At 40.5% G+C, this 26,346-nt stretch overlaps 2 pseudogenes; one reads left to right on the top strand and one right to left on the bottom strand.

Moving 5' to 3' along the window:
* The first annotated feature begins 311 nt into the window (after window positions 1–311).
* On the top strand, window positions 312–3,782 carry LOC147444832 (uncharacterized; annotated as a pseudogene).
* Window positions 3,783–9,724: 5,942 nt separating this feature from the next.
* Window positions 9,725–14,607, bottom strand: LOC147444831 (uncharacterized; annotated as a pseudogene).
* Between the last annotated feature and the right edge of the window lie 11,739 nt (window positions 14,608–26,346).

The raw sequence follows: 26,346 nt of genomic DNA, 5'->3' as shown, positions 1-26,346 counted from the left end.
TCCTCCATTGAAAGGGTGTGTAATAATATACTAAAGTTATGAGAGAGAGAGAGGGGCAAGCTGAATGACATCTTCAAAGCTGAGTCACAATTCCAACAAACCACATAAGTGTTTGATAAGTCTTGAACTCAATTTCAACAAACCTTATAAATGTTTGTAAAGTCTTGAACGCAAGTGTAGACCCTCAAGACTATATACGCATGTGCATTTAAGAAGCTCGTTCATGGGATTGACGGCGTGGAATTGGAGCGCGGCCAGTCGAACGATCTGGCGGGGACGTGCTCAGGGTAGCAGGTAAACCCGGGCGATGAATGGCGGGACGATGTGGTGCCGGGTGGGTGATGTGGCCATCGACGACGAGGTGCCACGGGGATAAAGGGGCAGGTGGGTGGCCGGGGCATCTTTTCGTGTGCGGATAATGATTGTCAGTTAGGGCGCCGAAAGGGATTGCACCATGCAAGGTGGGGTGTCGAGGCAGTTTCATATTTGAATTGGGAAAGGTCGTGCAACAGAGCAGGTGTAGGGGTGGGGGTAAACTCGGGCTTCTGAACAGGGAGGCGCAGACGGGTGTTTTGTGTTGAGGAAGATGCACGTCTCCGCCAATGGAGGGGCAGCGGTTGGGGGGCCTTGGGGGTGGGATCTGAATGGGTTGCTTTTGCAGCTACAAGGCAATGAGAGCTTCGGGGAGCTTGATGGTGCTCGGAACGAGTCCGAGGGGGGAACGGTTGGCGCTTCAGGTGGAAACTCAAGTGATATGGATGACGTGGAAGAGTTCTTTGAAGAGCATCAAAGTGGGTGTTTGGATACATTTGCTTTTGCATCAACTAGGTACTTTGCGTTTGATAGACAAACATATGGGCTTATGATAGCTTCTATCGAAAGTGGCCAAACGATTACCATAAGTGCTCTCAAAGCCCATGACAAGCGAGGTGTGCTAGACTTAAAAAAATGGGCAAGAATGAGGGATCCACTCCACGTAATGGTTGATCAAGGTGAATCTTCGCGTCTTGTTATTGGGAATGGAAAGTTGATTGCATGTATAGAAGATTGGGAAAGCATTGTTTCTGCATGCCACTCAAACGACCATTTATGCTTGCGGGCAACGATGGCATCCATTTCATGTACATGGTGCACAAGTGTTAGACAACATGGAATCCCACTTGCTTACGTGAAGGAGTTTTTGGACTTGTGTGTTTATGCATTGTTGCCCGGGTTGGGGGAATTGGAGAGCCATGACACCACTTCCACAGAAAATTGCCCGGGTTTACAAGACAGACAAAAGAGTCCCGGCAAGGATGAAGATGGTGTCGGAGAACATACAGCACTGATGGATGATATTCAAATGTGATCAACGCTATTGCCATGAAGCACAAGGCTAGATTGGTAGAGCGGCAATCATCGTCGTCGAGGGGTTTCATTCAACTTGTGTGTCATCGCAATGGGGAGGCACAAAGAAAGGGCCACGATCATCGAAGACTGCGCACATCAAAGAAGTGTGGATGCCCGTTTACTATTGTCATTCAACACGTCTATGATATAAAGGAAAGTGTAAGGATAAGGGTTCATGTTGGGCACAAAGGTCATGTGCCGGGATCATGTGAGGATATTTATCACTTGCCGGTGCATCCTATTGTGAGGAAACGATGCATGGAAGATTTTTTTGACGTTAGAACATGTCGCCATGTCGCAAAGATGAGTGTCTCCAAGGTGCTATTCCACTTCAATATGGCATTGTCGATAGAGCAAGTGTCACATAGATTCTTCATGATACCAAAGGAAATTCAAATGATGGCATAGCAGCTCCAATCCAAAGGTAAATAAAGCCCTGAATGTCTCCTTGCTGGGATAATCATAGGTTTGTATGGGCTTATCTGTCATGGTACCTGGGATTATTTTGGGGTAGTGCTTGGTTTTATTTATTATTTTGATTGGGTTTATTTTTCATATTGATTGGGTTAATTTGTCAGATTCATTTAAGACTTGAGTTTAATTGACTGCTTTTGTTTAGGGAGGCTAGGAAGCGATGACTGGTCTTCAATGTACCAGGAGGCTCTAAAATTAAAAGAGCAAAACAAAGTTCTCTATTGTCAACCCTACAACCCGGATGCCTTCGATGAGATGGAAAGGCCATTCATATTCATTATTCAGGATGATTGGGAACTTCGCATGTGCTTGTGTTTCTCAACAAACAATGCTTGGGCAATAGACTCCACATTCAAAACAAATGTTTTTGGGATGCCACTATATGCAGCCATATTGCCAAATCAAAATGGAATTGGTTTACCCTTGTGGTTTATATTGTGCACACATGATGTAGGAACATCTCAAGAAAGCATTGCTTTGCGAGTGACTCTAAGGCTTGTGTTCCACAGAATGAACAACATTCGCCCTCGAGCATTGGTGATTGACAAGTGTATGACCTCATTATTTTCCATCAACAAAGTTGTTCATACTGATCAATCTTGTTGGGAGGTGGACAAAGATGGGACAACTCAACAAGTTGCATGTACTATCTTGCTATGTTGGTTCGATACCAAGAAAGCATGGGTGGAGCACTTGCTTCCACAGGTTTGTAATATGGTTTTGGATATGTGTACGTGGGTTTATCTGCGTGTCACAGAGGTTTATCTGTTAATTCTTGGATTTATCTGTTAGTGCCTAGGTTTATTTGTTAGTGCCTGGGTTTTTTTGGTAGTGCCTAGGTTTATCTATAAATGACTGGGTTTATCTGTCAATGCCTGGATTTATTTGTTAGTGCCTGTGTTTTTTTGGTAGTGCCTGGGTTTATTTATAAATGACTGGGTTTATTTGTCAATGCCTGGGTTTATTTGTCAGTGATAGGGTTTAATTGTAATTGACTGGGTTTATCTGTCAGTGTCTTGGTTTTTCTGTGTGTGACAGAGCTTATCTATGTGTGCCTGAGCTGATATGGGTGAACTATATATTATCTCGTATATGTTTCTTGATATGCCTGCCCACTTTTTTTGCAGGCACCTAAGGAGATGCGTGAAACCCTATATGCATCAATGGAAAATCTAATGCAATATGGTATAGAGGACAATTTCGAGGCTCGGTATGCCCAATTGTTGATAGAATGTGAAGGCCACCCTAATATTGTAAGGTATATCTGCAATGTTTGGGCCGCAAAGACATGCATTTGGCGACAAATGTGGCCAAAATATGGTTGTTTATTTCCACATGGGTATGTGGGCACTACCAATTTGGTCGAGAGACTATGGAAGTATAAGAAATACACACTTCTAGATGCAAGGATCAATCAATGAGCCTTTGATGTTAGAAGCAAGAGATTGGTATACTATTTCTTTTCATATTAATCAAAGCAAAGGCAATGGGTTTTTCTATGAGTGCTTAGTAGGATTATTCGTTTGCATGAAGACTTGCATTTGTGCCTGGGGTTATAGTATGGTATAGGTTTATATCGTTGCCCCGGTTTATCTATGTCTGGATTGCATTCTAAAGATGATCACTGTATATTTTGTGTAGTTGACTTTGGAAAGCACAACATTTATGGAAATGATCGGCTGCAGACCACAAGACTTGCACGAGGTGAAGAAATCTTAAGGAGATATGCAAATGACCCATCGACGATTCAAGTTATCGATGAAACTGCACTCTTATTTAAGGTCTTGAGCATGTCATCCACAGGGACATGGTATCAAGTTAGTATACAGTCGGCATATTGTGACTGCCCAGATTGGTTTAGCAACTGCAAGTATTTGTGGAATGCGACTCATCTTAAGGGACTTATTTTCTCATATTAACCATATTCTACCCATCATTGACACAGCCCGAGGGTTACCTCTTTATGTGGCACTTCATTCTCGATGTCCTCTTAGGATTGTATTTCTTGTGCAACTATTAGGTGTATAGTTTTTCTCAACTTTGATAGAGACTGCAGTGTCTATATAGCTAGATTTAAGTTATACAATAATAATTTTTTATGTTAATATTAAACTAATTAGGTTGAGAGAGAGAGAGAGAGAGAGAGAGAGAGAGAGAGACTATCAACATAGTTTAGTTGTAAAAATGTACTTGATGCAAGTGGAGAAGAGATTTGTCCTTCTAGTTTGCTCAATCTTATACTCTTGGCAGCATCTTCCTTTCCTCTTTCCACCATCATCATTGTGGACTTTGACTACGAGCACTAATACTACTACCACTACTAATAGCTTAGGCACAATGGCAATATCAATGTTTTTTTTGAAACTTGTCCAAGGAAAACCAAATGCATGACTAACGCACCAAAACATAAAACACGATGAGGCCTCATAAAACAATGTTTGATTTGAGGCATATAAAATGAGGAGAGAGGCAAGTGAACCAGCCTAGAAAAGATTAGAAATCAACGTAAATCTACCATTGGATGAGTTTTCGTGTGTGTGTGTGTGTGTGTGTGTGTGTGTGTGAGGGTGAGAGAGAGAGAGAGAGAGAGAGAGAGAGAGAGAGAGAGAGAGAGAGAGAGAGAGAGGATTTCAAACCATATGGTGACATTTGCCATGACACCAAACAACACAACTTGCAACTACAACTTGAATGACAACTTGAAAATACAACCACAAAATCTACGCATTTCACAAGATTTCACATATACCGTGGATGAAGACATGTGATGTGATGCAAGTTCATACAAACAACATTTTCTAAGTTTGCAACACACTGATACAAAATAACATATAAAACCATGAATGCAATCCACTATACAAATAACATGTAAACCCCGACAACATATCAGCCCAGGAAATCTGTAAACCTAGACTTATTTGATAACCGATAATGTAAACCCGGTACACATATCAACCCAGGCAATCCATAAACCCAGACTGAATTTAACCTGCGAACATGTAAACGTGGATAACATGTCAACCCAAAAAATTTGTAACAAAAACTTGATTTAACCACCTAGAATAAGCCGAGGAGAGAATGAAAAGTTCACATTCCATGTTAGAGCTGATAAGTATGTGAAACAAAATCATACAAACGACATAGTCACTCAAAACAATCTCAAGCAAGGATGCTTGCAGGTGAAGATAAAATCTCTTGCACCTCATCCTCGTCACTACTAACATCTTGGGTTCCATTCTGCTCACTTACACTCTCACTGTTCCCTTTGACACTTCCACCGCCGTCATCCTCGTCATCAGTCCCATCATCCTCATCGTCATCACCGCCACCACTTATGTCACCCCCACCATCGTCATCACCACCACCACTTATGTCACTCCCACCACTTATGTCATCACCACCACCACTTGTGTCACTCCCACCATCGTCATCATCGGCATCCCCATCACTACCATACTCGGGATCATCATCCCCACTCCCATCTTGGTTAGACTCGTCATCCTCATCTCCATCGTCATCACTCCCTCCGCTACTCCCCCCATTGCTTTTATCATTGTCACTACGAACAATCAAGGTCCCCACTTTGATCTGGCGCTGCAATAAAACAGATTAATTTAAACTTAGACATAGCATAAACCCGGGCACTTACAAAAACATAAACCCGATTAAAACAGTAAAGTTGGCTTCTATGACCAAAGAACTTACCCTAGATTCGTAGCCTTCCTCCACGTGACTCTTGATCTCCTTTTTTATTGCCTCTTCCCTTTGATCGATCGTTTTCATGTGGTTGGCCACAAACTGCATGATAAAAGTATCTTTCTTCATGGCCGTTTGAGCCTTGTGCAGAAGAACGTCCTAAGTGAGGGCTACCCTATTCCTTGCTCTCTCCTCAATCCTCTTGCGATTTACTGCAAACTTTTGATTCACATCCTTAAAGTGCTGTTGGGCCCGTACCTGATCTCGTATACTTGACTTGGGCACGTTGTTGTTGACACTCCCTCGAGGCCGCCCTCCGAGCCTTTGAGGGATGAAGACATCCAGCCCATGCACTTTCTTTAAGTGTTGAATCATCCGTGATCGCTTCTCCATGAGAGTGTTCCAACTTGCACATGGTGGTTCAACCCGACAAATCCTCAGCAACTTACCCCCATTGATAACCTCAACATAAGGTGTCTACATCAAATACAATACAAAAGGCAAAGCAAGTCAGTGACAGATAAACCCGGGCAATAAAAAATACTAGACATAGAGAGAGAGTTGCACACCATGCCGTGACAAATAAACCCGGGCAATAAGAATACTAGACAGAGAGAGTTGCACACCATTCAGTGACAGATAAACCCGGGCAATAAGAATACTAGAGATAGAGAGAGAGAGAGAGAGAGAGAGAGAGAGAGAGTTGCACACCATGCCGTGACAGATAAACCTGGCCAATAAGAATACTAGAGAGAGAGAGAGAGAGAGAGAGAGAGAGAGAGAGAGAGAGAGAGTTGCACACCATGCCGTGATAGATAAACCTAGGGAATTCTTACCACAGTTGTGGAGGTAGTACAGCTTGCCCTCATTGTTTTGCTCTCTTTACTTGAAGCTTGGGCCGCTTTGAAGAGCCGACAAGAGCAAGAGCCTTATCCGCCGGCCGTTCATCCTCTTGCCCCTTCTCCACATGCTTTTTAGCCTTATTCTTCACACCATCCCTCTTTAGAGAAATCTTAGCCTCCGGCACCTTCTCCAACTGCCCCTTGCCCGTGTGCCCTTTCACCTTGACCTAACCATTCTATCAAAGAAGAGGAAAACCATAAGATAAAAAGACACAATTCATTGGATTCTTGCACAACACTTGAGTGGCTTACCTCATCAACAACAAGTTTCCGCTTGATGGCCTCACGGGCTTCCACCTCTTTCATGAGGAATCTCAAAGCTCGAGCGAGATTTTCTGAGCAATCCCTACAATGAGCGAGATAGGGCAAGGCACATATACAAAAAAAAAAATCAAACTGGTTTCTTAGGTGACGTCAAGCACAACAACAAAAAATTAATTCAAGATTGCACCTATTTTTAATGGTAAATCAACCACAAATTTTTGACCGACAAAACCCTTTTAGAGAAATTTAGTGGAAAAACCTTCTCTTAAATTCTCCATGTTTATATGAGCATTGCTCGAAGTTCGTAGACTACTCGGGATTCCTAGTCTGCTAACTTGTCCATCATTCCTCAACCCAGATTACTAAACCAATATGCGATGACCTTATGCTGAAAGGATTTTTGGAAACTTCTAACTCTAACTATAAGAATGGAGCGAGGCTTCTCTCGAAACTGCCACATGGCAACAAGAAGTGGGTCCGTGTCTACGATTCTCTCTATTTTCTTCATGAGCGTTTAGAGACACCAAACATCAACTTTGAACTAAGCCTGCCCTCGATGAGATTGGCACCCTCCTCCTCAGTCCACCCCATGGACCTCCATATCTATGCTACACAAGAATGGATAGGCATCATTCTCTCTCTCTCGCTCTCTCTCTCTCTCCTTCCTTTTAAAGGGGTGTAGTCATTGCCATTCGACATGGAAGAAAAAAGAAACAAAGAGGAAAGCAAAGGAAGAATATTTGGCAAGGAAAGGATAGCCTCTCTCTCTCTCTCTCTCTCTCTCTTTCTCTCTCTCTCTCTCTCTCTCTCTCTCTCTTTCTCTCTCTCTCTCTCTCTCTCTCTCTCTCTCTCTCTCTCTCTCTCTCTCTCTCTCTCTCTCTCTCTCTCTCTCTCTCTCTCTCTCTCTCTCTCTCTCCCCCCCCCTTCTTTTTAATGGGGTGTAGTCATTGCCATTCGGCATGGAAGGAAATAGCAATGAAGAGGACAGCAAAGGAAGAATCTTTGACAAGGAAAGGATAGTACATGCAGCATCGGTTCCCAGCCCTCTCTGCCAAAAAAAATATTTGTATGTTTGGTCGTCGGAACAAAATTTGGTACATGCGCTGATAGGGGCCTTGGAATAAGCATCGGTTATTAAAAAAAATACCGATGCGTGTAATAGTGTGTGTTCTAGCATATGTAACAGTGTGTTTTCTAACTGTGTATATACCAACGCATATATCGATGACACCATACTAACGTGTATTTCGATGCTTATTCCAGTGCATTTTACTTTTAAAAGAAGCTTTGTCTCATGGATATCACATTGGACGAGGGATCCAGGTTGTCAAAAAATCCCTAACGCATCATGCACTATACTGATGTACGTCCATCATGGAAGAATTCGGCACATAATCCTTTGCACATGGACAATATCATAGCCAGCCTCGGCAAGAAGAGGAAGAACCTCATGATGAGCACACCAATGGGCCATGTGCAGGAGGCGGTTGTATTTCCACATGGAGGGATGCCCCCCATGTGGAAAATGGGGTATGACCATTCTCTATAGCCCAAAAGAAAAGGGAGTCATGGAGAAGGTGAAGCATGACATGCTGCAGCCATTGAAAATGTAGCTCCACGCAAGCCAATGTGGCCATGTCCACCAAGTGGCTAAGTCAATTAATGGCCATCAGCAAGAGCCCATCATTGACATCGGCCAATCAAGGCACAAATAGCAGGGTGATGCCCAAGTTGAAGGCAAAAAATATATCTTGAAGAAGCTGAAGCCGACCACCTAGGGGCTCAGAGTCTTAGTTCTGACTATTAATCACGTGCAGGAGCAATATTGACCGCCTCATGAGCACAATTTGCATTTCTAGATGGCAACAACATCAACACGGGTAAGAAAAGACTGGAGTGCTGCTCCAGGGTTGTGTGCTGGAGGTCAGCAACTTTTACCTACTAGAATGTATTGGGTTGCCAACACCATCTCCAAAGGTTGTTTGATAGAGTAGCCCTCCATGTTCTATAGGTCTCTCTCTCTCTCTCTCTCTCTCTCTCTCTCTCTCTCTCTCTCTCTCTCTCTCTCTCTCTCTCTCCTCGAAGGACAGGTGGATAGACTAGTACACCTTAACAAAAATGAGAATATAGCACAGAAGACCCTTACTCGCATGGATCGAGGCGCAACATTGGGATCAAAAAGCAGCAGGTTGAGGAGGTGCGGCCAAAGGGAGGGCAGTACTTGAATGAAAAGCATTGGGAGGCAACAACACGTGGCAAATGCAGTATCAATAACATCGCCATAGTCATTACCAACAAGCGTGAAGAATCAGGAACATACTAGACCAAGCAAGGCAGGGGAGGGAGAGTAGGCGTTCCTGGGAGTCGGGAGTCCATAGTTCCTAGTGGGGACTGGTAGAGGGTAGCGATGGAGACTGGCTTGGATCTGTGTGTGTGTGTGTCTCTCTCTCTCTCTCTCTCTCTCTCTCTTTGCAAAAGTCAGCATTTTGGCATAGTTTCGAAAGAGTTGCATAGTTGCATGTAAGGCAAATAATTGGTATACGTACAACCATGCATGAGGCACAATTGTTTCAAAAAGTAACTGATAATTATGGCCCAAGTATGTCTCAAAAAAAAATCTACAGAGATCCAAAGAATATATAGGCATGCTATTTCAATGGCAATAGATACCACCTACTCATGCAAACTGATCGAGAGCACCCGACACTCCTGATGCAGTAAACCTTGTAAGAAGACCACAAAGGGGTGACTCATCTATGATAGGCATAGACAAGACACACATTGGCAATCGATATATAACTTCTTTTTCCATTTTCTTTGACAAAGCAAGAGGCACATTGACGGCCACTATACCATTTCCTTTTTACATTTTTTTTGATGAAGCAAGCAACAACAGCAACTAGCACATTAAATAAGTAGCTAGGTTTGTTAAAGCTTGCTTATAACACACATATTTCGGACGACGGATTTCGCTTGGTGTCTCTTAGAGATAGTGACGGTTAACACATTAGCTTCAATACAGCTTTCACATCATCCAATTTGACTTTATCAGGTAGTTGAAATTGTCGAACAAAACGACCAAGCGATCTCTCTGCAGCATACCATGTCACGGGTTCTTTCTCTTCCACATTCTTGAACTCCCCAGTGATTTCCAAGGTACCATCTTCATTCACATGCACTTGCACATCCAATTTGAAGATGTGGGTGTTGGAAGTCCTCTTTCAAATCGTAGGGACATGCTAACAATAAAATACATCAGTTTGACAGATTCCTAGTACATTCAGAGAGCCCTCCAAGCCCACGATAGCGCTCTCATCTGCTTCTTCACGCGCGTATGGTTGGCCCTTCCCCAAATACCAACACACACATTCTCTCTCTCTCATGCTCGCCTTCCTCCTCCCCTAACTAGAAATCTCATTGCATGCCAACGTCTCACAGGCTTTCCAAACTCTCACGACAGGGTTAAAGATGAACTGGGAGAGGGAGATTTCATGGATGTGATATCAACCAAAATAAGGAAGGAAGAAAGCGAGCAAACTTTCATTCACAAAGCGTACTAAAAGGCTTGCAACGCCATGCAATCATCCTATGCTTTATTTGCGATTACGCAGGAACCATGAGAGATTCTTATTTAGGACTTGTGCTACCATTGTTGATCCTGCGTAATGCTACTGCGTACTCTTTTAGTTTTTTTAAAAAACTCTCTGAAAGAGCGCGCGCCAGCCCACGTTCTTTCAGAGAGATTTTTTTTAAACTCTCTCTCTCTCTCTCTCTCTCTCTCTCTCCTGCTTCTACTCGCTCTGCTACCTTCTGTTTTTGCTTTCGCTGCTGCTGAAAACTTCTGAGCGCATTGCCCCTGATCCGCCTTTTGTTTAGCGCTGCTAATGGGGTCTCTGCGCATGTGATGGAGAACTGTTTGCTTCTTGTGTCAGTGGTTTACAGCCATTAGGAAAAGTTTGGACTCAAAAATGGGCCTTGTAAGAATTGTTGATGTGGCATAGCTTTCAAAAAGTGGGGATCGGTAATTTTTTTGCAAATAAGATCCAAACTTGTCGAAGGTTGGATATTTAGAATCTACTCTTCAAATGCTATCTATTGATATATAGCATGCGTGTATCGGACATTGCCTTAATGTAGATCTAGAAAAAGGTGATTTTCGATTACCATAACGGTAACAAAACCTGGCCGATTGAAAAAAAATGGTATAACTTTCATAGAAGTCATACAAACTTTTCGGACCTTGGCTCCTTAGAATCCATTTTTCAAGAACTTTCCAATGATAGGTCATATCATGGGGTTCTAAGAAATATTTAGAGGGGTCTACCGGGTTGCTTTCTTTTGTACAACTTTGATTATGTGGCACTCTTAAAAGGCCCAAAAATGACTTCAAATTTTTCCTAATGAGGTTACGGTTCAATCCAGGTCCTTCTTCTTGTGTGTACAATCGCGCAAACTTCAGCCCAGGTGCTGCCTCTACGCCCACTCAGCCCTGCACTCAACGCCCTAATTAAGCCTGCATGCCCTGCCCACTCTCAGCAGCAGTTGGCTCTCAGTTAAGTAGCTTCCTCTGAGAGAAAGAGAGAGAGAAGAAGAAGAAGAAGAGAGTTTTAACGTCGTAGGAAACTATCCCAAGAGAGCTTAAAGATCTAGCTGACGAGGAGTTGAACTCAAGACATGTTATGAGAGAGAGAGAGAGAGAGAAAGTTTTTAAAAAAACTTTCTCGCAGACAGTTTTTTTTTCAAACCGAAGAGAGAGAGAGAGAGAGAGAGAGAGAGAGAGAGAGAGAGAGAGAGAGAGAGAGAGAGAGAGAGGTGGTCGCCTCCTCTCTCCTACCAAGCCGGCAGTGTCGACGATTTGTGTGAGAGAGAGGGGGAAAGCTGGGGGAAAGAGGGAGGAAGTTGAGGCCTGCAAGAAGATATTACGTGTGTGTATTTAGGGTGTATCTTTTTGATGTAGGACAGCTTGACACACAGTATCTCTATATCCTGCACACAGCTTGACACACAGTATCCACCATGTTGATGCCTCTGCTCATGATCTGTATCCCCCTCGCCCAACGTTTGAGGCCTCCGCTGGCTTCAATTTCATTCTATGCAGCATTGTCGCCTCTGCTCGCATCATCTGAGATCTCAGGTTTTTTTTAATACTTTCCAGCAGGTACCCCCTACTCTGTTCAACTGTTTGGGAAAAACCATTTTTTCAAACATACGAATCCCTTTCCTTGAATTTTTTAGGAGAAAGTTAAAGAAAATTAAGATTATTTTTTAGGTCTTTACACTATTTTTCTCTATATTGGGGTGGAATTTTTCTTTTTCCGCTTACCCTCAACTGGCCCCTCAACTGGCCTAATACTCGGTTCAACATACTGATAGGTTCATTATTATATTTGTTGCAATCTTGTCATGATTCCAACGGGTGTAGCATTAGCCCTTTGCAAGTTGTCTAACCAAAAACTTAGCAAACTGGGCTCGATCTCTCGCTGCTCCACACGTGCATCTTCAAGTCAACTACGCTAACAATGTAGGAGGCTGCATATGCTGCACGGCATAGTGCAACGCAATAATAAAAAAACATAACCAAAACCCCCCAAAACTTGCATGGCCACGATATCGTCAATGACTGTGTGTCATTGACCCCACTCTATTGCTCATGCCAACGTGCTATAGTAGATGACTCCACCCCCTTCCTTTGTGAGTCCCATCCTTTGTCTTTGCAATAGGCATCTCTTGGGTTTCGTGTTCTACTTTTTTTCCCAAAAATTGCTGGGACAAACAGGCATTTTTGAAATTTAAAAGGACACGATATGAAGCTGAGACACATTTTTCCAAAACACCTAGAAAGCAATGGAAAAAAGGAGAGCATTGAAAATCACCACATAAAATTTAGGATTTTTTGAGGGTTTAACACTTTAATCTGCCAAATCTAGCCGGTTTCCTTCAAGGCGACCCTCAAAACTAACGAGAATTTTTAGTTTTTTTGCTTTAAAAATACACTAAAAACCGGTTTTCTATGGGTTTTTGTTGAATATTGATCACTAATTAATGTGCCCCTGATAGTGATATTGTTTCTCATATTTTAGAGAGAGAGGGAGAGAGAGAGAGATCTAAGCATCTTCTCTCACTTAGCGTCGTTCTTTCTGGTGGACGGACATGATCAATTGCAAAAGAATGCGTTGTCAATACGATGCAGCTCTTTCTCTCATCCAGCTAGCAAGATTTCCATACAACCTTATCTTAAGCAGACACAAGCTAAAAAAAGATTGCATTTTTTCCGCAAAAAAATTAGTATGCAAAGTCACTTGAGCGGCTTCCCCTCTTGTTGAAACTATCGTTCCAGATCTGAAGAAGGCTCCAATATTACCTTTTAGAGTAGGGCATGGCTTTTATCTTCATAGATTGGAGCAAACTTACCTCTTATAATTGGTGGTGGCATGAATATTTCACATGAGCAAGGATGTAAATCATATTCCAATTATAATGTGCTTGTCCATTGAGTCATGGATGTTATGGCCTTCGTGATATCTATCTGACATCAGCCATACTTTTTTAAACAATGATTCAAAATAGAAAGGAGTAGCATCTTCAATCTTTTGTGAAAGAAGCTCTTCATATGAAGACTCACACCCCTAAGCTTTGAGGTTGCCACATTGTATGGTAGAAATATCCTAACTATTTTATTTATTTACAACTAACTTTTTTCAGTTATGACGATGCTTTTCTAGAAAATTCTAGGCATAGAATTCTATAAATTCTGGTTGTGTTGTTTTTGTAAATTGATTAAAAATTGGTCAATTAAGGATCTCCTACCTGTTTTGTTGGTTGGATCTCCTTTGGGGCCTTTGGGGCCGGGGCCTTCTTCAAACTAGCATCTTGGCATGGCTCCTGTGGTACATCCGATGACAGAGGAGCATCTTGACCCTGCACAAATCTTACATGTTTTGTTGGTTGGACCTCCTTTGGGGCCTTTGGGGCCTTCTTCAAAACAGAGCCTTGGCCTTGCTCTCGAGGTACATCCGCTGACAAAGGATCATCTTGGCCCGGTGGCATTGCAATCTTCAAAGGCGTTGCAATCTCTGGGGCCTTTGGAGCCTTCTTTGAAGCAACACCTTGGCACGGCTCTCGAGGTACATCCGCCGATAGAGGAGCGTCAATCTTCAAAGGCATTGCCCTCTTCAAACCCTGCACATGTGAACACTTAACAGCAGGCAAAAATTTCCATTAAACACACAAATCTTCGGGCAATGACAGATAAACCCGGGCATCTACAGAAAGAGTCCTATCCGTTTTGTTGGTTGGATATCCTTTGGGGCCTTTGGAGCTTTCTTCGAAGCAACACCTTGGCACGCCTCTCGAGGTACATCCACCAATAGAGGAGCATCTTGGCCCTGAGGCGTTACATTCTTCAAACCCTGCACACGCTGGAGCAAGTAAACCCAAACGTCCACAGATGAACCCGGAAATTCACAGGTAAACCCGGGAACTATCTTACTTGTTATGGTTGTTGGGCCTTTAAAGCCCCCTTCTTCCCTTTCTTGGTCACAACAGCTGGCTTGCACGGCTCCGGTTCTACAACCGCCAGTGGAGGAACATTGTCATTGTTTGGTCCTTTCCCCGCTTTCTTCTTCCTTTCCCAGGTCACAGCAGTAGTCTTGACCGACGAAGGCTCTGGAACAACATCACGGGGAGACACGTCAAGAAGGAGCTCCCCTCCCACCTCTTTGACCCCCTCACCCAGCGTTAGCCCCGCCCTCGACTGCGTGGCTCTCATCGCAGGCGGATTTTTGGCTCCCCTCCCATCCCTTCCAACAGACTTCTTTGGCGGAGGTGTAGAGTAGGTGCCCCTCATTCCCACCCTCCCTCCCTTCTTCGCCTTGACCGCCATCTCTGCGCAATCCAGGACATAGCTCCCCCTTGCCCGCGATGCCCTTGAAACCCCCTAGACAGACCTGTGCGATGCCCTAAAACACCCCCTCAAACCCCAAACACAGTCGGAAATGTTGAACGCTGATCTTGCAAACTGTACTACCACGCAAAGTGAAAGCCTCCAAGGCGACCCCACGGACGACCAGTAGGCTCCCCTCACCTCAGGCAGGTGAGGTGAGGTGACACATCCCACTTCAAAATCATGGCGGGGATCGGATTTCCCCCTCCCTATCATAATTAATGCCAACGTGTATTTCCGTCGCCATCTCACCCTCGCCCGGTGGCCACGTCACCCGCCTGGTTCCACGTCGTCCTGCCATTCGTCGCCCGGGTTTACCTCCTACCCTGAGCGTTCCCCCTCCACGCCGACGATCGAGATCGTCTCGCCGATCGCGCCCCAATTCCGCACCGTCGATCCCATGAACGAGCTTCTTAAATGCACATGTGTATATAGTCCTGAGGAGTTTAGAAAGTAGATTTGAAATATTTAAGAGGTAAAAGGGAGAACTGATTGACCCCACGTGGATGATCTCTCTCTCTCTCTCTCTCTCTCACACACACACACACACACACACAAGAACAAAATTTTAGCCACCTTTTATCTCGGTATGTTAAAACATGCTTTAAGCATGCTCAACCAACCAAGCTAGCTCCCTTGGATTGTGGGCTCGAATGCAATTAAGAAACCTTGATAGGGCTCACAGTGGACACTCATTGTATCATGCGACTATGAATTCTCATGCTCCTACAAAAGAGCGTGCATTAAGCATACAATTTTTTTAATCCATTTTAGCTTGTAAAAGGCCATAGATGGGGTCTTCGTGTGTATTTTGAGCCATTTCATCAAACTAAGCTTTTATGTTTTTCTAAATTATTTTGGCCTAAGGAGGTCATAGAGGAAAGAAATTGGTATGGAGAAGAAGGAAATAACGGCTTCAGTGGCATCCTCAGCATTGTGGACAGAGAATTCGAGCCGAAGTTGGTTCTTAACCACCCATCCGAAAGAATCCTGGGGATTAGAATCAAATGGGAAGGGCATCCCCTCACCATTGTGAATGTGTACGGCCCTTGCAACGCAAAAGATAGAGCTAAACTATGGATGCATCTCAGAGATACCCCTATTGAAGGAGAGTGGTTGTTGGTTGGTGACTTTAATATGGTAGAAAAGAGCAGGGATAGAACGTGATCCTCCAGTGTGTTGGCTGGCTCAGAAAGGTCTAAATGACAAAGTTTGTGCAAAAAGTGGGCAATGATCGACTTATGGGAAGTTGGCCCATGGAATAGCATGCTTGGGTTCACCTACACAAGACTTCAGTATGCCTGCACTTCCTCCAGACTGGACAGATGCTATTGCTCGCACCAAGCTGACTGGATATTGACGTTGATGGAAATGAAGGTAGTCCCAACAACAATCCTCTCTGATCACATTCTTCTGCACATACATTTTAAGAAGATTAGAGAGGAGGAGCAGGCCCCAAGAGGTGAAAAAAAATTGTTGGTAACAGGGGCACACCTATTCAAAGACCCTCTTTTTAGGAATCTAACCAAGAAAGCAATGGGTAAGCTAAAAAAAGATGTCGACCTCAACAAACACAATGCGTGGGACCTATTTGCTCGGAGCATCCAGAAAGCAATCAAAACCTCGGGCCCCCGAACCAAGAAAGCTAGAGAGGATCACCTTTTTCATCTTACAATGGAGGTACAATTGCTTACCGCTATAAAAGCCAATGGGCATGCTACTGAGGTCAAACACAAACGATGACTTGAAGCCAAATCGAACCTTGCTAAGCAGTTAGAAGATATCAAAAATTCTAGACTTCTCTCTAGGGAGATTTTTTTACAACCGGAAGCCTCCAATCAAGCTCAGTTTTTTAGGGCTTTTAAAATCAAGAAGAGCCGGGGCCACGTCCGCTCGCTCGATGATGAGAAAGGGACAACAGTTACTAGGATGAAATGGTTGGTATGATGCTGAGCTATCTCATTCAAATCATTGGACGGCCAGAGACCCAGTCCAAGAAGTGGAAGAAGCCAGAGAGACCTTACTTCAGAGTGTCAAAAAGGAAATTCCCCACTCAGAAGCTAATAACTTGGAACGGGCATTTTCCGAAGATGATTGTTCACTAGCATTGCAAGCCCTTGGCAAGGAAAATTCCCTGGTTGGGATGGGATGACAGTGGAATTCTATAGAGATGCTCGAAGCTAGTGCTGAACAAGGGGAGGTGCAAGGCCTTGTTTTACCAGGAAATAGACAACTCCTGGCAAAACTTTTTGAAGACAATTCTCTCCTTTTCTTGAAGGTGTGCCCCCAGGTCATTAGAAAAGCTCTTGAGATTGTACAAATGTTCTCAGTAGCTTCGGGGTCCCAGTGTAATATAGAGAAGTCAAGGATGATTTCCCTATCAGAAAATGACTCATTTGACCCTTCTGTCTGGTCAGGGGAGATTGTCACAAAAGGGAATATCGTTAGACATGTGGGAGCCCCCTTGGGGGTGGGTGTAACTCACAAGCAAAGATTCGAGTGGGTGCTTGAAAAAATCAAAACAAAAATGAGTAGGTGGGAGTATGATCTTCTCCCATTCCCAAGTCAGATAAAAGTGATGAATGCCTTTATGATTCCTTATATTGCCTTCACTAGCCCGCTTCTCAAGATGGCTAAGTGTCATTGGAAAGAGTTCTTAAAACAAGTAAAAACATTTTTATGGAAAAATAACACGAAATCTTCCAGGCCATGGCAATGGGCCCGTTGGGAATCAGTTGCTCGGTTAGGGAATCAAGGAGGCCTCGGGATTCTCAACCCTGTGGCCCATGCAGAGCTTGTTGTGCTAAATTTGTTTTTTCCTTGGCTAAACAGGATCAAGTTTGGGCTATCATGATCAGAGATATGATAGAAGCAGCTAAACTTGGCTCGAAGGGAGGAAAGTGGAGAGGGGTGGAGGTTCATGACAAACTGTTAGCCCTGGCGTGGTATACCTTAAGACTGGGGGGCAGCTCAGGAGAATTGGTAAGAAAATGCAATAGAGTAGCAGAAGTCTTAACACTAGGTTGGTAACCTAACAGGACATAAAAGTGTCCTTTCAGGGTTTTGAAGAAAACCTCCAAAACCATAGTAGATCCACTCATTTTGTAAAATCCTTTCATGAGGTTATAGTTCAAGGCCTACTACACATGGAAAAAATAATAAACTTGTAAAATTTCTCATCTTTTGGTCACACCAAGCCTCCAAAGTTGATGGACCAGTACATTTTCATCAAAACAGTCATTTCTTATGTTTTGTTGCATAAAAATAAGATTAGGGATTTTTGTAGGACTTGAGATAAATTCCCTAGTTAACTTCAATGGGTTGGTGATTAGAACATATGATTGTTTCTCAATCACTATTTTTTGTTTTGCCAAAAGAAATAGGTACAAAAAAGTTGAATTTTTACCATTCTGCAAACCTATCATCAAAGTTTCTATAGCCACGCTCAATACAAATAATATATGCATGTTTTCTTAGTTCCCTATTGTCCTTAAGGTTCATAAGGAGCCATGGAGCATGTCAAAAGAATAATACATCTCTTACCAAGGGGAATCTTGGGGACAAAGATGAAGTGATAAATACAGCAAACATGAAAAAACTGGGTTCAGCATTATGAGTTGTAGAATCCCATAGAAACTATTCAATATCTAGTCAAATTTGATCCTTATGACTAGATATGTTACTACCTACAAAATGCATGTAGGTGTCACAAGAAACTAACAATATTGAAAAAGTTATACTTGATATACTAGAATGTTTCGTTTTCTTCTATTATTGAAAAAATCAACCATCATTGTCTACTATGAAAAATAGGGTATTAGGTGCCCCAAAACTCAAGGAATATTAGCTTTATGTTACAATATGCGACATAGAAAATCAAAACTGCATTTGGATATCATGAAAGCCACCAAAAAAATCATAGAAGAGCTAAAATTGGCTAAAAAACAGGATTTGACAATTTTTGTAATTTGGTCATAACTTACAACTTTAACATTTATTTCTCCCTAGAAGCATCAGGACATGTTGAGGACTACTAAAGATAGTTCTCTAGCATTATAGAACTCACAAACATGAATTCTAGAGTGGTATAGTTGCAAAAAGTTGAAAAATGCCAAAAACAGGACCCGTTCTTTCACACAGTTTAGGTTGTGAAATGTTGTGCAAGGACAAGGTTAAAGATGGAATTGATATTCCAAAAAAATGTCAAGTTTTTTTCAGCTCATGAGATAACTTTCTAGACAGATAGCACCTCAAAATCCATTTTGAAACTCTTGACATAATTCAAGGAAAATGGTCACTTAATAGGACATAAAAGTGTCCCAGGACATAAAAGTGTCCCATTACCAACCTAGTGTTAAAGTGGGGAGAAGAAGCCAGATACTTCAAGAACTACATCCTGCATCGGTCCCCCTAGCTCTCCAAAGTTGTAGATCCGCCACAAACTCTCTATTGGATTGAGACAGCCAGGAAGCTTAATAATAAGAGTCTGATCCGACTTGAGAACTTCTGGGATAGTGTCAACAAGAGTTGGAAAACCATTGACCTTATGGTTTCCCATTACCAACTCAATAGCTTGGAGGTCTTGCTTGTCCACAAAGTGATGAAAGAACTTGACAATCTAGTGATGCCAATTTGTGATTCGAAGTTGGATTGGAATGCCTGGAAATGGCCCGGAAGCAGTCTCTTGTGGAAACCCCATACTAAAATCATTTATCAAAAAATGATGCAAAAGAAGAATTGGTCTAGCCCCCTTAACAAACTATGGAAAAAGAAATGGCCGGAGGGAAGGTGGGAGCATGTAATGGAGAACATATGGAAGCCAAAGGTTCCATAGTGAATGAAGGTTTTCTTATGGAAGGTTATTTGGGGTGCTCTACCGACGGGGGTGAATATTCAAGAGAGAGGTATTGGGTCAGATCGATGCTTGGGGTGCAAGTTAGCTAGTGAAAATCTGGCCCACCTATTCATGGAATACCCAACTATAAAAGGCCTTGCAGGGAAAGTATGCAAGTGGGTCCAAAGAACATGGAAAATTAGTTTTTTCAAGACTGACCTATTCTTTCGAGGTAAAAATTCAGGTAGTCATGCACTCCTTGTCAGCACTCAGATCATCAGATACTTCTTATTTCATAATGTATGGCAGACAAGGAACCGCCGTGTTTTGGAAGGAGGATTTGAGGTGGAAAGCTTTGCAAGAAAGCAAAGTGCTAATATGGGCACTAGAACTACTTGTGCCTTGTTGTCAGCAGATGGAATGCCTAGGATGGGGGCAAATCTTGGCCATCGATAAATAAAAGATCTCAAAATGACAAGAGTATGGACCTTGGGTATTAAGGATGTGGAGGCGGGGTGGGTGGCTGCCCTGATAGCCGCTGTAATTATGATCCCTAGATGTTATCATGGCTTGACATGAGCATGACAAAACCTTGTAATTTTTTGGGCTGCTCAATATAATCCACTCACAATTGTGAGTTTTGACAAAAAACAAAAGGTCATAGAGGAGTGGTGGAGAACGTGCAAATCTCTTAGCATCAAAATTTTCACTATCACATTAAATGTATGTTTGCTCTTTAGTCTTTTTATCTACATACGATTAGATACAATATGGTTTTTGGCTTTCTAACCCTTAGCGTTGTGTTGGGTTAGGGAGACTTTCATTGTTTTCAGTGCATGAGTGCATGACGGAGACTTTCCTTTCATTTCACATCCTGACATGTCTCTACTTTTCTTGAATTCTACTGTTTTAGAATGCGCAAGTGAAGCTTCAAGTGCATAGTTTCAGCCGATTTTACACACACACACACACACACACATATATGTTTTTTTTTTAATTCTATTGTTTTAGAATGCTAAAGTGAAGCTTCACTTTGCATAATTCTAATAAATTCTATACACACACATATATATTAATTAGTTCTTTTTATTTCACCTTTCATTTCACAACTTCGCATGGCTTTACATATCCTGCGTTTTATAGATTAATTCCACTCAGTGTTAATGTTCGAGAAATTCTCTTTTATCAAGCGACTGCTAATCGAGTTTTCTCTTCACAAAGAAGAAACCAAAAATACTAGCAAAAAAAATGAGATTTTCAAAATTTCTGGATGGCTTCTTCACATATTTCATAGGTTTTTTTCCATTTACCATGGTTTGCAGCTATCTAGTCTTGATTTTCAATTGGCTCAAGACTAAGCTGAGGCAATCCTTTCCCAAACACCAATACCAGTTTAATTCAACCCAACAATTTTATCACTTTCTTATTGTTTTTGAAAGTTGTTGTGACCCTTTCACTTGTTTTCTTCATTCTAGTATTTTTAAAAGGTGTCTCTATATTGGTATTGCGGTGAGGAATTAAAAATGTACAAAGAAGATCCTCTCTTCTCCCTCCCTCCTCGGCTACAAAAATAGATGGGAAAATTACCAAAATACCCCTCTAATTTGCCAAAATTCCCAAAATACCCCTCAAATTTCAAAAGTTACCAAAATAGATGGGAAGGGCAAAATACCCCTCAAATTTTCAAAGTTCCCAAAATACCCCTCAAATTTCAAAATTCCCAAAATACCCCTCAAATTTCCAAAGTTACCCAATATTTCTTCCGATTTTTAGGTGAAAGTAGTATGTGGCCTGCACGTTGCTGGGATTAGAAAATGTATGTCTTGTACTCTTACAACTACAAAGGTGGAGAATTATAAAGATTCTATTCTTCTACATGTATATACTCTCTTGCATTTCAAAACAAGGTGAGAAGGCATGAAGGCCTGCTTAAGGTAAGAGACGATGAGCGAGAGTAAGTTTAAATACTTGTTCATAATCACATGGAATTTGTGTTGTGTTTTGCAATAAAATTGTATGATTTGTTATACATATATAATCGCAAGCAATTTATATATTACAAAGAGCCCCACTTAAATAATGTGACAGATGTACATTGCATATCAGCATTTTGACATAAAATAAAATGAGAAAAAAGTAAAATAAAAACAATAAAGTTTAATTTTTAAAAACAACAAGTATTTTAGTGCTTTTTTTATAAGAAAATATAAGTTTAATAAACATGATAAAACAAGATAGTGAAATTATTTTTCATGAAGTTTTTAATTGAAAGGACCTTTATCAATACCTCATATCATGGGATTAAACTCCTATGGATACACTTTATAATCCAAAAAGGTGAATGCACCTTTGAAAAACAACATTTAAAAGACTATAATTTCTTTCTATTCACAAGAGTTTCAAGTCCCTTGGGACACTTGCCATGCAATGAAAATTGGATGACCTTCATCCATAGTGCACTAAGGCCTTTAGCAGGCCACAAATGGTTCACAACATATCTCTATGGATTCTAAGAAAAAATTATACATGCAAGGGGAAGCAAATATTCCTTTAATACCAATCTCGGCAAGTTCTCACATGTTACATAGGATTTGCTAACTCTTATTCAATGGATATAGAAGTGCTTTATAGCTATTGAAGAGAGAGAGAGAGAGAGAGAGAGAGAGAGAGAGAGAATAGTAGATAATTCTACACACACACACAACTCATGTATGCAAGAAGAACTTCATCTCCTTCTCTAATCATTGATAAGTAGAGGCATACACCAACAACTCTTGGCTATGGAATGCAAATCCAACCAAGAGCCAAGCTTCAATGACATGCTCATCTCCTCTACCATGCTAATTACTAAGCTAAGTGTAAGGTTTCCAGTTTTTGAAACCTTAGAAATTGTATAAAGCATAATCAAATTAACTTGGTTGTTAAGAAAACACAGTAGAATGATCCAGCTATGGCAAATATTGGTATTTTTGGAACCGTTACCAGAGCTTTACTAGGGTTATAATTTTTCAAAACTGAATATTGATAAAATCTGGAAAAGTTATGGACTCTGAAAGGTTACACTATGAATTTAATTAGTTAAGTTAAATTCAAAGGTTTCAGTAATTATTACTTCTAAAGACTTTTTATCCTAAGGTTCTAGAAATTGCAGATATTTCCAAGTTTAAGCTAGAAAAAATAGCCGATTTTGATTCTGGAAGGTGGAGGGGCTATGTGGAACCTGCCAGGGACTCAATTAGCAGTAGGGGGCACCATCTTGAGCCTGGGGGCTGCTTGAGCTGCAAGCAACTGCCCTTTTCAGCCTGTGAGAGCTTACGAGTGCCAGAAACCTATAAATAGGACCCCTTGCTTCACAATTTCAGGGAGTCTCAGAGCCTTGGCACATTCTCTCTCATCTAGAGGGACCACTACGCAGAAATCACTAGAGAGAAAAGCTCTAGTTGGTAATTAGCACTAACCTTTTTTAATTAGTAAAACTAGGTTAACCTATTTATAATTTTCTTAATTAATGGAATATTAAACCTATGTATACTCTAAAATTCTTTCCTAATTCAAAATTCTTTGCTGATTATTGAGATTAAGTTTAGGAATACTTAGGTAATTAATTATTATATTATATTAGTGTTGAAATTACTCATTTTAACCATAAATTAATGATAATTATACTAATTAAATTTATATTAAGATGAGATAATTATCAGAGCTGTGTTAGACTATCATTATGCTAGAAAAATTATCTTGTAATTTTTATAATTATTTAAGCAAAATTACACTATTTTTAAGAGAAAAGTAAAGGGGGAAATGATCAAATTAATCCAAAATGCTTTGGGATAATTATCAAAGAAAAATACATCTTATCAAACCCGTCATAATTATCTTAACCTCAAATAATTAGTTTAACTAATTATCTCAGTAGAATTACACTGTTTTTAGGGAAAAATAAAAGGGGGAAAATAGCAAACTAATCGAAAATGCTTTGAGATAACTATTAGAGGAAAAATATATGTTATGGAAACTTTGATAATTATCTTAACCTCAGATAATTAGTTTAACTAATTATCTTAGCAGAATTATATTGTTTTTAGGGAAAAATAAAGGGGAGAGATAGAAAGCTAATCCAAAATGCTTTGAGATAATTATCAAAGGTAAATCACATCTTATAAAACCCATGATAAGTATCTTAATCTCAGATAATTAGTCTAGCTAATTATCTTAGCAAAATTACATTGTTTTTAGGAGAAAATAAAAGGGTGAAAACAACAAATTAATCCAAAAACCTTTGAGATAATTATCAAAGGTAAGATACATTTTAATAAACCCGTGATAATTATCTTTACCTTAGATAATTAGCTTAACTAATTATCTCAATAGAAAAACACTTTCTTTAAGGGGAAAAAAGGGGGAGGAAATAACAAACTAATTCAAAAAGCTTTGAGATAATTATTAGAGGTATACCACATCTTAAGAAACCCGTCATAATTATCTTAACCACATATAATTAGTTTAGCTAATTTTCTTAGTAGAAAAACACTATTTTTTGAGGATAAATTAAAGTGGGAAATTAATAAACCATGTGATATGATTACATGCTATTTATCAAAGTTAGATTATAGGATAAAGAGGCCGTGATAACTATGTCATTGTTAGAAAAGTAGTGTAGATATTTATCTAAGTCAAATCACATATTCTAATTCTAGCTGTGAGCTAAAGGAGAAATTAGTAAATCATGTGATATGGTTACATGATATTTATCAGAGTTAGATTACATAATAATAAGGTGGTGATAATTATTTCAAGGTTAGAAAAGTAGTATGGATATTTATCTAAGTCAAATTATACTAATTCTAGTTGAAAACTAAAGGGAAAAATTAGTAAATCATGTGATATGATTACATGTTATTTAGCAGAGCCATATTATATGATAAAGAGGCCATGATAATTATGTCAAGGTTAGAAAAATAGTATAGATATTTATCTAAGTCAAATTATACTAATTTTAGCTAAAAATTAAATATACTAATTAGATAATTAAGTTGAAAAATTAAAAGATAATTAAAAAAGGTCAAAAAATACCCTTACCTACTTGTGACAATTATACCATAGTTAACTAGTGAGTTTAGAAAATTAATATTGACCAAAAGTCCTATTTTTAGTAAAAGATTAATTAAAATAAATAGACTTTGCGTTAAAAGTTTTTAGAAAAATTATAGTAAGTGTAAACCTATGAAATAAAGTTGAGGAAATGAAATCTTTAAGAGAAAATAAATAGAATAAATATTAAACTCAAAATAGGCAGATTCCAAGCTTAAAATTTGATGGAAAAATTAGAAAAAGGATATACAAAATTATAAGAAAATTAGGATAGCTTAGAAAACCCTTACGAAAGCTATAGAAAAAGTTATCATGCCTTATAGGAGAATAAGGAATTACTAAGTCAAGGATTTACCAATTAAGACTATAAATTTAACTTAGATTTGGGTAAAATTGGATAGAAAGGTTAAGTCTAGCTTTTGGATTATTTACCTAATGACTAGAGGTCCTTTTGATAAGGATAAGAAGTTATAGCACCTAAAAGGACCGAAGCCAATCCTACATCTGATGACGAGGGTAGAGCTCTAAAAAGAATTAGAGCGTCGCACGATGATGAAGCTCAGCCTAGTAGTAAGCCTAGGGAGGAGAATGTTCAGGCGCCAGCGTAGCACAGATGGCCGATCAGTCCGACGTGGGTTTCCCATTATTCAATTAAGTCTTTAAATAGTTTAAGTTCTTTTATAAGTTAGCATTGCATACGTAAGGAGTCAGTAAGAATCAAAAAATGTATAGTTGGTGAAAAACGGAAGGTAACTTCCAAGAAACCAACATGCATTTGTTTATAAAGTAGGAAAGAATTGTTTGGGTTAAAAGTAGTTGAATTAGGAAAGATATGATTGATCATCCTTAAGACAGCTTGTCTCAAGACACCTCCAACTCCTTGGTATAAATTGATGGTACCGGATAAGCCAGTTACCCCCATGAACAATGAGTTTCTACTCCATGTCATGTCTTGATGTTTCTACATAAGTTAGGATACTGTTTTTATCCTAGGGGAGCCGCCCAGTTGTATGGGCAACTGGTTTGGTGTATGGGCACCCGGAACCTTGGGTGGGGATTTATCCACTCCAGATTGTGAATAAGGAATGGGTGCCGTTTTTTCACCCTTAGGTGGTCTGGTCATGGTTATTATGGACAATGTTTTTGATTGATAGTACCATGTCTTAAGTTTAAAGATGTCTGTTTGCTAAAAGAATGTTTTGAATACTGCTTTCAAGGACTGTTTTAATGAAATCCTGTTATGAAGGATAAAAGGAATAATTATTTTAATTGTGATAAGAACGTGGTAGTAATTACAGAACAAATGAATCATGTGTGAGTGCGGGGTGGTAAGTGGGGATTGACTAAGGTTGTCAATCATGGACGGGTGGACCTGATTAGTCAGGTAACTATCCATCCCCGCGCATTAAAGTTTAGAAAACTTCTTCACTTGGAAGAGGAGTCTACCAGCGGCTGTGCCCTCACATCTGTTAGGGGAAAAAAAGCGTTGGTTGAGAATACCTTAGCCCAACTTGTGGAAGTTATAGGGCCAAAATAGTTTTGGATTTTTTAATATGTTGTCCCGTTTCCGCTGTGAGACAGGACTAGGTCTTCTTCTAAGGTTATAGACCCAAGCCATTGTCAATGGCAAAGGTCTATTCCTTGGATTTTTTTGGTTTAGAGACTCTGGATTTTATCAGACCTTGAGACCTGTCAAGGATCCCATCCCGATCTTGGTATTGACGGCTTGGGGATCTCACACTAAGATATGCTAT

Source organism: Adiantum capillus-veneris, chromosome 13 (assembly GCF_014529385.1).
Source record: "Adiantum capillus-veneris isolate H3 chromosome 13, ASM1452938v2, whole genome shotgun sequence".
NCBI lineage: Eukaryota > Viridiplantae > Streptophyta > Polypodiopsida > Polypodiales > Pteridaceae > Adiantum > Adiantum capillus-veneris.
Note: the sequence above shows the minus strand (reverse complement) of the source record. Positions and strands in the feature narration are given on the sequence as shown.